The sequence below is a fragment of the Leptonotus elevatus genome, chromosome 7 (assembly GCF_054856555.1).
Source record: "Leptonotus elevatus isolate MCC_2025b chromosome 7, RoL_Lele_1.0, whole genome shotgun sequence".
In the NCBI taxonomy this organism is placed as follows: Eukaryota; Metazoa; Chordata; class Actinopteri; order Syngnathiformes; family Syngnathidae; genus Leptonotus; species Leptonotus elevatus.
In genome coordinates, this window is record NC_141245.1 from 3168178 (window position 1) to 3180306 (window position 12129).

The 12129-nt window shown below is 40.3% G+C and overlaps 1 protein-coding gene across 4 annotated transcripts in view; it reads right to left on the reverse strand.

The window, feature by feature from the left end:
• The window catches only part of fat3a (FAT atypical cadherin 3a), a 217792-nt gene that overhangs the window by 114540 nt on the left and 91123 nt on the right, over nt 1-12129 (reverse strand). The gene's annotated exons all lie outside the window — the stretch shown is intronic.

Genomic DNA, 12129 nt, shown 5'->3' on the forward strand with positions numbered 1-12129 from the left:
TGAGTATTTTTACATACTTGACCAGTAAAGATAATTCTGATTCTGTTCTCTTGTCAATCAACTCAGCCCATAACACAATAGAAGGTAACAAGTGTGCTCCTTTTTCGGGTGACATGTAAACAAATAGTACATACTGTAAAACAGCAGCATAAACCACACACATTTTTTTCCATCCATCCATCCATCTAGCGATTTATTTAGCTAGCTAGCTATCAGTCAGGCCAGCTATCTAGCTAGCTAGTTATCTATCTATCTATTGAAACTAAATAGACAGATATATAGAAGAAAAACATCCCACGTCTGGTCAATATTGTGGTTGTGGACAAGCATGAGTGCAATACTGCACAGACTACTGCTCAGACCAGTAGTGTAACACCCAGTGGTGTAACACCATGCTGAGAGGCCCCGGTGCAAAAAAAAAGGTTTGGGCCCCCTCCCCTCAATTTTTCCTCCATACAACGCCCCAACAACAATACCCCCCCCCCCCCCCCCGACCCCCCACCCCTCCACCCCCACACACACACGAGTGCTCCCGAGCACAAACACGCAAGAACGCACACAGCAATTGGAGAGAAGTGTGACTTGTCACCATGGACTTTTGCAGGGCCTCCAATTTTATCTATATCTATATTGAACATTAAAAATATCACAAACATCTTCCAATACATTATATTCTATTTTACAACTTTTAAATACGTTTGAACATGTGCAAATGGCTCACTATGGCACCAAAAAAACAATAAAGTAATTTGCTATAGATTTGAATCCCACTAACTGCACTTCATAACAAAAATTATTTGTAGCTATACTCACTCATTAGACATTAACATTTATCAGAAAAACACCTGTTTCCTTGTTTATTGTATCTGGAGAATGATCCAGAGCGCCTGAGCCAAATGCGATATTAGCTTTTTGCATTTGGCGTCAAATTCTTCCCCTGAGGCTTTTGACCGCCGGGAGAAGCAAGACGCGGCTGGAGAGTCGCTTCTGCGATGGAGCTAGCTGCCGGCAAGCTACAGCTAGACTCCGGTGGGAGCGGGACACTAGATTTTGCTAATGGCCTGGACTCAAACCACGTCTATCACATCTCTTCCAATAGCTTAAACGTCATGTTTTTTTTGTCTTTTCTTTTTTGCGCGACACTTTTTTTTTAGTTTGCAAAGCATGACGGCGACGATAGCACGCACACTAGCTACCACTTTTATTTTCAACTTGCATCACGTCAAGACTCATCGTGACTGACATAAGTCAAGTGATTAAATGATCATTTCCGACATCGTATTTACAAAAAAAAAAATATTTCCCCGTTTTTGTTCTTTCTTTCCTTCTTTCCCCCCCCCCCCCCCCTTCTGTCATGGACCCTTACACTGTCTCTGGGCACCGGTGCGACGCACCGGCTGCACCGGCGATATTTACGCCACTGGCTCAGACTTGCCAAGGAAGTTACTGTCAGACCATGATACTGCCAAGATTGGCTCATTTCAGGATGACCCTTGGGGATACCAATAAATAACACTTTTCCCTTGATTTTCTAGGCTTCATCCCACATGATACCAATCAATACTGGCTGACATGTTTTTTTAAATACATATTGCAAAGATCTAAATCCAGCACATTGATTGCTATGATAAATTGAGGTGCCTTCAGATACAAGTTTAATTTGTTTCTGAACCGTGTTTGTAACTCAATACATTTGCATCTCAAATAATCTGTACACAAACACAACAGTAGCATGACAGATATGAGGTATTTACATATACAGTACGTAGCTTGTGTGCAAGCACGTGTGTGTCCCCGTTTCCATCTTCCTCTGCGCTTCACATTCAACACTCGTTACAAAGCTGGTTTTGTTGGGAGACAAAGATGCAGCCTTCCCTCCCGGTTCGAAATTAATTACAGTAGAAAAAGAGGCCATGAATTCTGTTCGTCACCACCCACGCTTTTCTATCATTCTGTCACCTAAAACAGGAGAGGTGACACTGTGATTAAGAGTCTTGATGTCAAGAGCTTTCTACTGAACACAGTGGGCGTAAGAATGACATGCAAAGGTTAGGCTTTGAAGGAAATGTTTCTGCATTTGTTTAGTCCTTTACACACATACACACACGATATTAAGCAGGGAAAAAATGGTATTCCGCTATGGAGGAGCTGATGTTGATGAGTTATTAATCTGTAAAATGTAGAGGACCAGCAGCTCTACAATGAGTCCCTTCTTGATGACCGAGCTTCTCACCCTAAAAAAAGAGCCCAGACACCATGCGGAGTAAACTCGTTTTCGCCGCTTACATCCAGAATCGTGTTAGTTTTGGTCATGACACACAGATCATGGCCATAGTTGAGAGTAGGAGCATAGCTCGATCGACGTGAACAAGATCCCAAGATATTCAAGAACTCATCCACTTGGGACAGCATCTCATCCCCGACCCGTAGAGGGCACTCCAGACTTTTCTGACCGAGCACCATGGTCTCAGTATTGGATATTCTTAACAGTTTCACACTTGCCTGTGAACTGCTCCAGTGAGAGATGGAGATCGTAGCTAATCTGCAAAAAGCTGAGATGCAATACTGAGGCCACCAAACCAGACCCCCTCAACACCTCGGCTCTGCCTATGAATTTTGTCCATAAAGGTTATGAACAGAATCAGTGACAAAGGGTCGCCTTGGCGGGGTCCAACCCTCACTGGTAACGAATCAGACTTAGGCTACTTCAGACTGCAGCTAGTTCAATTCAGATTTTTTTCACACGTATCTGATTTCATGCAGTGTGAACAGTACAATTCAGTTTTTTTCACACCCAACCTGGGCCTCTTTCGTATGTGGATACAAATCGGATATGTATGCGATGCGCCTGCACTGTGAACGCTCATCCGCACGCATCCGATCTATACATCGGTCATCAGTCATCAAAAGCCTGAAAGCCTGATATGTGCGACTACTGACACGTCCGTGAATATACAAAGCTGTTTTGAGTAGCAATAGTGGGGTTTCCATCCACCCATTTTTTTAATTAAAATTTTCAAGAAACGCTTCAAATTCGAAAAAGGGCCCAAAATTAACCAAAACGTTTTTACGCTTGGAGTGTATCGAAAAAGGGAAATGGGAATTTTGGCTATGGAAAACAGGTTTTGCGAATAAACGCTGACAAGAGCGGATACATGTCACATGTTTTGACCGGATATTACGTCACACGTTTTGATCGGATATTACGTCACACGTTTTGATCGGATATTACATCACACGAACGTTTGTAGTCACAAAGCAATGGCGGACGATACAGTAAGGTATGTTTGGGGGGACAACGAAACAGAAATATTTTTAGAATTAATAAAATAAGCAAATATTAATGCAATTTTAGATCGAAAACAGCAAAGAAACACGACGGTTTATCAAGAATTATAAAAGCAAACTCATATGACGTCATCGTCATCATCATAAATTACTGGTGGATCACATCTCTATGGTGTATACCGCCACCTAAAGCGGCGGAGTCCCCTCTCAATATTCGCAAAAGAAGAACAGATGGAAACGGGCGTACGTCGCATGTCCGTTTTGCGCATTCTCAAAAAATGTGCTTAAAAAATTCAAAATAATTGGATGGAATTTCCACAAGTGTTAACTTTTTATTTGTCTTTAATTTAATCACACTTGAAACATGACGCATAAAGCGGACATTTGTGGTGGTGATATTAGAAATTCAGCCCCATCACGCATGGCAATGAGAATGAGGAGGTTGAGATGTGTCCCCTCATTTCCTCAAAATATTTCTACCTCTTCCAACCTCGCTATGGGATATATGCCACGGAGAAGGCGGGACACATCGACTTTGTTTCTGCTTCCGGTTTGCGACGTGTGGGCCGCGTCCCAGTAATTGAGCTTCCGCCTTTGTGCCCCTCGGTAGCGCATTCCTGTCGACGGGTGTGAGTGTTAGTGTGTCTGCATCAGTTGTCCGAAGCATTTCAGAGATGGGCGGAAGCGCATGGTTGGAGGACACAGGGGTGGAGGTGCGAGTTTTGCAACGCGGCCAGCAGTCGCCGGAAACAGCGCTGATGTGTGAAACCCGGAAGTCGGAAGTCCGTGGCATCTACCCCATTCTGGTGATATGAGATTTTTTTTTTTTAATGAGTCTGACGGATTTCTGTTGCCGTTTGTAAACACCACATTCAAAACTGACACTCAAGGAAGCCGAAGACAGCAGTCAACCAAGAACGAGCGTGAAAACAGTCCACCAACCCAGAGCGCGGGCGCTCACACAGCTGATTTTACATCATGTATGCAGACAAGACATATGAATCGAACAAGTCCTCCAAACAATAACGACAATATTGGTCGTTTTACCATGCACCAAAATACGACCAAGTGTCACGTATTGTAGTATAGCGACCTCTATTGGCCATGTTAAATAGCACAAAAATACAAAACTGAGACTCAAACCCGAATCGTCTGGTCGGGAGACTAACGTCTAACTTACTGAGCTATCAGTCCAGTAATGATCTTTGTGTTCATTTTTAGTGTTGACATGTATGTCAATTCACCGTCACGGACTAATAGTTGGGGTTAGGATGAGGCTTTCAGCGAGGTTGTACAGTACACGTTACGTCTTTACATGAAACACTCATGATTGAGATTAGGAAAAAGCACAGTGAGGTTGTAGACCGTTCGAAGACATGTAGTCAACGCTAAAAAGATCACTGGACAAATACCTCAGTCAGATAAACACTCGTCTTCCGACCAGACGGACCGAGTTCGAGTCTCCCTTTTGTATCCTTGTGCTTTTTAACATGGCCGATAGAGGTCGCTAATCTAAAACACGTAACACTTGGTCGTAATTTTCAAAACGACCTATGTGGTCGTATTTATTGGTGGGACTGTCTCGAATCAAACTCTTAACTCGCAGCAAAATGAGACCACAAGTCCACGAATCAGTAGTGTGCGCTGGCACAGCTAAATTAGCATATGGCACTAATAAAAGTCGCTTGCCTCGGCGGCTTGGCTGGAGGTAAAACATTGCTAGTCGGGACAATATTTACTTCCGTGAACTCGCATGAGAGTCACATCACGGGCGCGTTGCATTCACTTAGAAGTTTCATTTGTTTTTTAAATGTGAACGAGCACATAAAAAGATCGGATTTAACAAAAAATCCGAATTGGGCATCACGCCTTGCAGTGTGGACGTAGACTTAGTGCCAGCAATGTGGATCAAAATCTGACACTGGTCGTACATAGACCAAACAGCCCATATAAGGGGGCCCAGTACTCCATACTCCCGTAGCACCACCCACAGAAAACCTAAAACTTTTCTGCCACACCTCATACATGGTGGTTCACTTGAATTCGACAGATTTGTGAAACACTGTACACACTTTCTAAAAATAACCTAAACTCAGTAGGGCAAAGTAGGGTGGGTGTGTAAGGGGTGCTACAATTCTTGCTTCTTATGCAGTATTTTAGAAGAAAAAAATTTGACTGACATTGTTTAAGATCCCTGAGAACTGGTTTATGTTGTGAAAAAAAATGAATGTCTCTTTTAAGTCACTCATAAAAGCCCAACTCCACATCTGCCGACAACAAACCGTTTTCCCCTTTTCAGCATTGAATCACTTCCACCTCATTTTCAATTGTGTGAACATCACACAAGATACCTACTCATCATAATTAAACATGCAGAAGGAAAACTTAATGCTAATACAATACGGAGCCCGTGAAGTTGCAATTTTGCAGATTTTTCCCCCCTTTTGTTCGTCCTTTGTTTTTTGTGGAAACCGTGCATTGAATGTTTATCAGCATTTTTTAAAGTCCTTATTTAGTTTGCAAAAAATACAAATGAAAGAAAATACTTTATTTTAATTTGAGGGTAATTAATCGAGGTGCCCCCTAATGTGGTCAGGGGCCACCGGCGATTAGAATTCGATTCATGGTTTATCATTTTCAACGTTAATTGAAAATGTGTCTATTGCAAAAAAGAGAAGGAGAATATTAAATCAATACTTATTTTAGAATTCATCTGTGTCCATGCCAAAATGCAGACTGTGTGGATAATTTACAGTGATTGTAATTACAGCATTGCTGTCAGAAACTGTAAAATAAAAAAAAAGTTAAGTGTGACCCATGAAAAAAAAGTGCATTTAATTGTCATCTAGTAAGGGTTGAAACTGACTACTATTCACTGACTCACCTGACTACTCAAAATGATTCCACAACTTCTCTTCTTTTTATTTTTTCTTTGCATATATTGAAAAAAAATGCTGCTCATTTAATTTAACAGGTGTTGTCCATAAAGGTGCATGCGTACACATACAAGCACTTGTGGATATTGTTTTTGTATCTCCTACACTAAATATAAAAATGTAAGCATGAAAATAGTGGAGAGTTTGCGTAGAGCACTGTGAAAATGTCATTCCATTTATTGTTTTAGCATTGCTGCAATGAACTTAAAACTGCCACAAAGAGTGCAGACTTCCACCAAGGACGAATTACGAATACATGTAAAAACAATTCATAGACTCGCATTTGAATTTGTTTGTGCATGTTACTCAGCAGGCTACTCCCCGGTTAATGGAAGATGGGGAACAGATGGTAGGTGCCAATATGATTCTGTGGGGTGGACAGCTCCAAAGCTATCATACAGTAATTGCTTGTTCCTTCACGCAGCACTCCTCTACAAAGTTATGTGTATTCATTTGTGCACAACTGCTATGTCCAATTAGTTCATGTTTTACGAGTCATATTGACAGCTGTGAAAAAAGCTAGTGGTGGCCTAAGAGTTGCATAGTGTTGAGTTCACTCGTTAATTTTCTGTCACTGGTCCTGGGTGCGCTTTCCTGACATAGATTAAGGCAGCCTGGGATCAGTTCCCAATCAGTGACGGTGTGAATGTTAACAATTGTCTGTTTTATATATGACATATGATTTTCTGGTGGATAGATTCCAGCTCCCCGTGACCTTAAATATGATAAGCACAATTGTAAATGGATGGATGGTTTATTTAGGGTCATGGGTGAGTTGAAGACGATCCATTTGACTTGAGGCAAAATGTTGGGTACACCTTTTATAGGATCAATATTGAGACATAGGGTTTTATTTCTACTATGACTGAGGTGGATTTGAGGTGGACTGACATCCCCTCATCACGCTATGAGTAAGTGAAACATGGAACTCATTGGCTGGTCATTAATATGTAAATTTGTCAGGTTTAATAAAACATACTCCTTATACCCAATGTCAGTATAATTTGATGACTATTATGGATGGTGGTGCAATTTATTATCATGCATTTGCATAACTAAACAACACATTTGATTAGTAATTTTAGTTGATAATGTAAAAATAACAAAAAACGAAATATATGTATCTAGAGATGTCTCGATAACACTTTTTCATATCCGATACCAATACTGCAGCCTGAAGGATCGGCCGATACCGATCCGATTATTTTTGTCACTCTAAGGCCCGGTTTCAGAGAAAAGGCTTAAGACTAGTCTCAGATGAATATGCTGTTTGTTCGGAACTAATGGCGGCACCAGGAAAAAATAAAACCAAAACACATAAATGTAAGTATGTTAATATTTTTTGAATATCATAGTAATGATAGTGGTTTTCTCGAATCTTCTATACTTTGGCAGAAATTGGCACAATTGCGTGTCGCTATTGTCGCGTCAATTGCGTCACAACCAGCACGCAGCTGTGACGGCTCGAGGTGACGACGTAGCGGATTGGATAGCGATAATATTCCCAATTCAAAATATATGATATAGATTGGGCTCATGGATTGTATTGGACTGGTTCTAAGATAAACGGTCCAATACCAATCCAGTCATTTTGGCCTTGATCGGACTCGATATCGATACAGTGAATCGGATTAGATCATCCCTATGTATAACTGGAAGATATTTAGACACCCCTACAATTTATGGTTTTAAATAAAATACCTACTGTGAATTTCAATCGAGCAAACAACAGTAAAGACACAAACTACCTCTTTAGTCTTCCTTTTGAACTCAAACACATTTTCTGTTGACCCACATTAACTCATTCACTCTGAGCCATTTTTACTGAAGCACCCCCCTTCGCTCCTGGCTGTTTTACTGGATTTTGACTGATTTTGCAAGGGCCACAGAATATTGTGTTCCATTGCTATAAAAACATGGACCAAAAGAAAGAAAGAAAGAAAGATTAGAGTATCTTCTTTCATCAGGAAAAAAAAGTATATTTCTATCTGTTTCTGTTTTGCAGCAATTAGCATTGGAATATAGCTAAGTTTCATCATTATTAACAAATCTGTTTAAAACAGTGGGGTTAGGGTTTTTGAAACATAGCCCTGGTTGATCTTTTATACCCTGCTGCCACCTGCTGGCCATTTTAGTAATAACTACCATTTCCTCAACCGTTCTCTGCAGTTGAGAGTCTGCATCGAAGCCTTCTGTATGCTCTAGCATTAAAAAAAAACGTATAATACGTCTCTGGGGCCATGTTAGAACGTATTTATACGTTTTGGGACGCAAATGAGTTAATAAACTCAGGATGTTGGACAATTATATAAGGCAACCAAGTCTTATTTCAGAAAGGGATATTTTGGCCAAACCTCAACACTCTTCATTTTTAATTTTAGAATTAAGTGTCAGTTAAAAAAATATTGGCTTTGTCTCCATTGCCAACATTCCATAATCCTTTTTACCCATCTTGGATTGTGGAGGTTTAAAGGTTACCTTAAAAATAAATTAAGCAGAAAGTCTATCAGAATGACTCTATCCAAGTGCAAATTAAAGTTCACTTTAACCCAATCCCACACTCCCGTAAGGCCCATTTATGCATATCTCTGAGATGTAACTGTTCAACACAAAATGTACATTCAAGAACAAGTGGATGTTTGAATGACAATAAAAAGTGTATCAATGACAGTGCCTAACGTTTTTTTCACATTGATGTCAAATATGTTTTATCCAAACATCGAATACACCACGTTACTAGTTAATAATTTCATTTATTTTACAGAGCTTGCTGAATTAGATGTGCTGATGTGAGTGCTTGTGTGTGTGTAGACCAGGATAATTTTTGTTTTAAGTTATAATTGCTGATTTATGAGGCCTGCCACAGCTTGGTTAACAAGGGCAATACATCCTAAAATTCACTGTGCTCGTGTTCATCACCTTGGGACAAGCACACCGAGTTAAATACTGTGTCTTGGTATGTCGCAAGTGATTGTGTTAGAGTACAAGTGTGTACAACAATACAGGTGTGCACTCCAATGGAGGAATGTTATGCTATTATTTTTAATTGAATTTTGTCACAACTTTTCCTCTCATGATGTTTATACAGAGGATAAGCTCTTTGTAAAAAGCATAGCCTACTCAAGCGAAAAACTGGTGCATCTTGATTTTTGTGCTGGTGCTTGGTGGTCTAAACTTTCCACCTGCTGGAATCACGTCTAAATATTGGCGCATATAGTCTAAGGCAATTCAGGTTGTACAAGGCACAGGCAGACAGATTCTGCTTGTGTGGTTGACGTCATCCTATTTCATTCATAAATATGATAACAGCCGGCATTAAACCCTTTGAATCTCTTAAGGATGTGTGTGGTTGAGGACCCAGTTCCAGGAAAGCAAGGTAGAAGTACCCTTGTTTTTTTATGTTGACCTGAAGAGGTTGCTAAAAGAAATGGTAGTTATTACAAAAACGGCCAGCAGGTGGCAACAGAGTATAAAAGATCAGCCAGGGCTATGTGGCAACAAGCTCTTTTTGACAGTGTTTTCAACAGGTATGTGAATAATGATTAAACTTAGCTATATTCTAATGCTAATTGCGTCACAAATATACATATTTACTTTTTTTTACAAATATACTTTTTTCCTGATGAAAGATCAAAATATGTGGTTGTACAACTTCTTTTTAAGGAATACAGTGAAGTGCAAATAATTCAATTCAATACTATAGTGTTTCAAGTAACTTAGTAATACCTACCATGTTAAGAGTTCCTCAAACTGTTTAGTGTGTGATGTTTAAGTTTATCTTGTTTTGAAATTCATGCTTTTAATTTGGAAGGCTACTCTGTATTTCCTGTTTCACGTTCTCCGTTCGTCATTCATCTCATAGCAGTGCAGTAGTCAATGACGATACACTATATAATGTACAAAGATCTGTCTGCGCTTCAGAGCTAATTAACCAATTAAGGCTTAAAGCGTCTGCCAAAGCATGCTTCTAAAACCTATGGGTGACCTTTGAGTTACCCCCGAAAACCAGTTTTCCAGGATATTCAACAATATTGTCAATGCCTACTAAATAATTGATATCTCAGCTCCTGAAGCAGATAGAAACATAATTCCCAAAATAATTCAGAGCTTATACCTGCGATGTTCACACAAACCTAAGTTTATTATTATAAACCTTCAATATATATTTTTTTAAATCATCAAACTGTGTCGCATCTGCGGGTATATTTACCTTCAACACGTCCATTCCGTTACAAAGCCGTCAACATTTTCAACATCTTCATTGTCTACAAACAGATTTCTTAACTGTATGTCACTGTCAAATCGTTACACTGATTCGAATGCCTCCCGCGTCATCGTCAATCACGTCATTTATATCATAACTCCTGCGAATCTGCGTCAGCCATAAATGCGCGAATAAAATTCCAGGGCATGCTACGAGGCCCACATCATCCTCTTGTGTATATTCTGATGCATTTCATCGGCTACGAGACCAAGAATTGGTCAAAACAAACTAAAGGACATATCCGCTCTCAAGGCTTTAAGGGGAGAAGCACGCTGGAGCGCTGCCGGCTCTAGTGGTAGAAGCGCAGTTATGCGCTCCCGGCCTTAATGGGTTAAATTGTTGAGTACAACTGAAGATTTATGTGCTCTCTTACTGGAGCCCCCTGTGGCGGTCAATAAATGCAAAATAACCATTTCAGCCTTTAGTTCCTGACCGAAAAACGGCCACTAAAGGGCCGATACCAGTATCGATATCTGTCGCGAGTACCGATACAGTGATATGTGTCTTGGTATCGGCCCGAAACCCCATCCCTAATTTTCATGGTCTTATTCAGGTATCCCATCCTACGATCCACAGCACCCTCACTATGTTCCTTACATTAAAATGGGCTATGCTGGATCGCAAAACATGAAAGCAAAACAAAAATCCACCCAGCGTTATGAACAGAGGATCAAAAGGCAACGAGTATCAGAAATGTGTTATGCTTTGACTTCTGCTATGGTTCCAGACCAGGGTTATGATGCATGGAGCTTGAAGCGACCGTCACTAATGATCAAGATCCCCGTGCAGCAAACAACGAAAAGGCCAGACAGTGAGAATTCAGCAGCCTGAAGCAGAGACCAAGAGACTGGCACAAGAACTTGTGGCGTGGCGCAGCAACATGCAGCTATGTACTACAATGAGAAGTGCACAAACCTCCAAGAAGCTTTAAACAAGGAAGAATTGACTTATCTGTAAACCTCCTCAGGTCTTAAGTCGTTAAAGTGCTTAAATATTGGACATTTCGCCCACTAACTTTCTTGGTGTGCATGGTCTTTACAACCCGCCATAATTTCTTCCCACACAACCAACTGCACCTGTGGCAAAAATATGTCAACAAAGACCCTCATATTGGTAGACACTAGAGGCAACAGAGAACAGGTAAGGACAGGTAGGTCACAAAACCCTGACGAGGCAGGAGATCTGCTTGAGGTTCTTTATAAACGCATTTTATCTCATCAGCTTCTCTTTGTACCATATCAATGACTGATCCTAAAAGGAATGAGAGGACCCACTTCGATTGGTGAATTAATTAAATTGGCTGTGTTCACGCCTACAACGACACGAAATACCCAATGCGCCAAGCTGAAAATACCAAAATTGGTCAAGCCCACCTCTGCACAGATTAAGACCACACCTTGTAGTAGACTTGCACAGGGCACGGAAATGGAACTCTTAGTCATTATACTGCACCAAAATAGAAGAATGAACCAATGAAGTTGGGATTGAAAGTTTCACAAAAATATGCCATTTATCATTGAGGAATTCAAACTATCTCAACTTTATTTTAAATTGAAACATTTAAATAGCTTGACTACTTCAGCAAATGAGTTTTTTCTTCTGTAAATTGGTTTCCCATTCACAAATAAAATAAAAAACAAA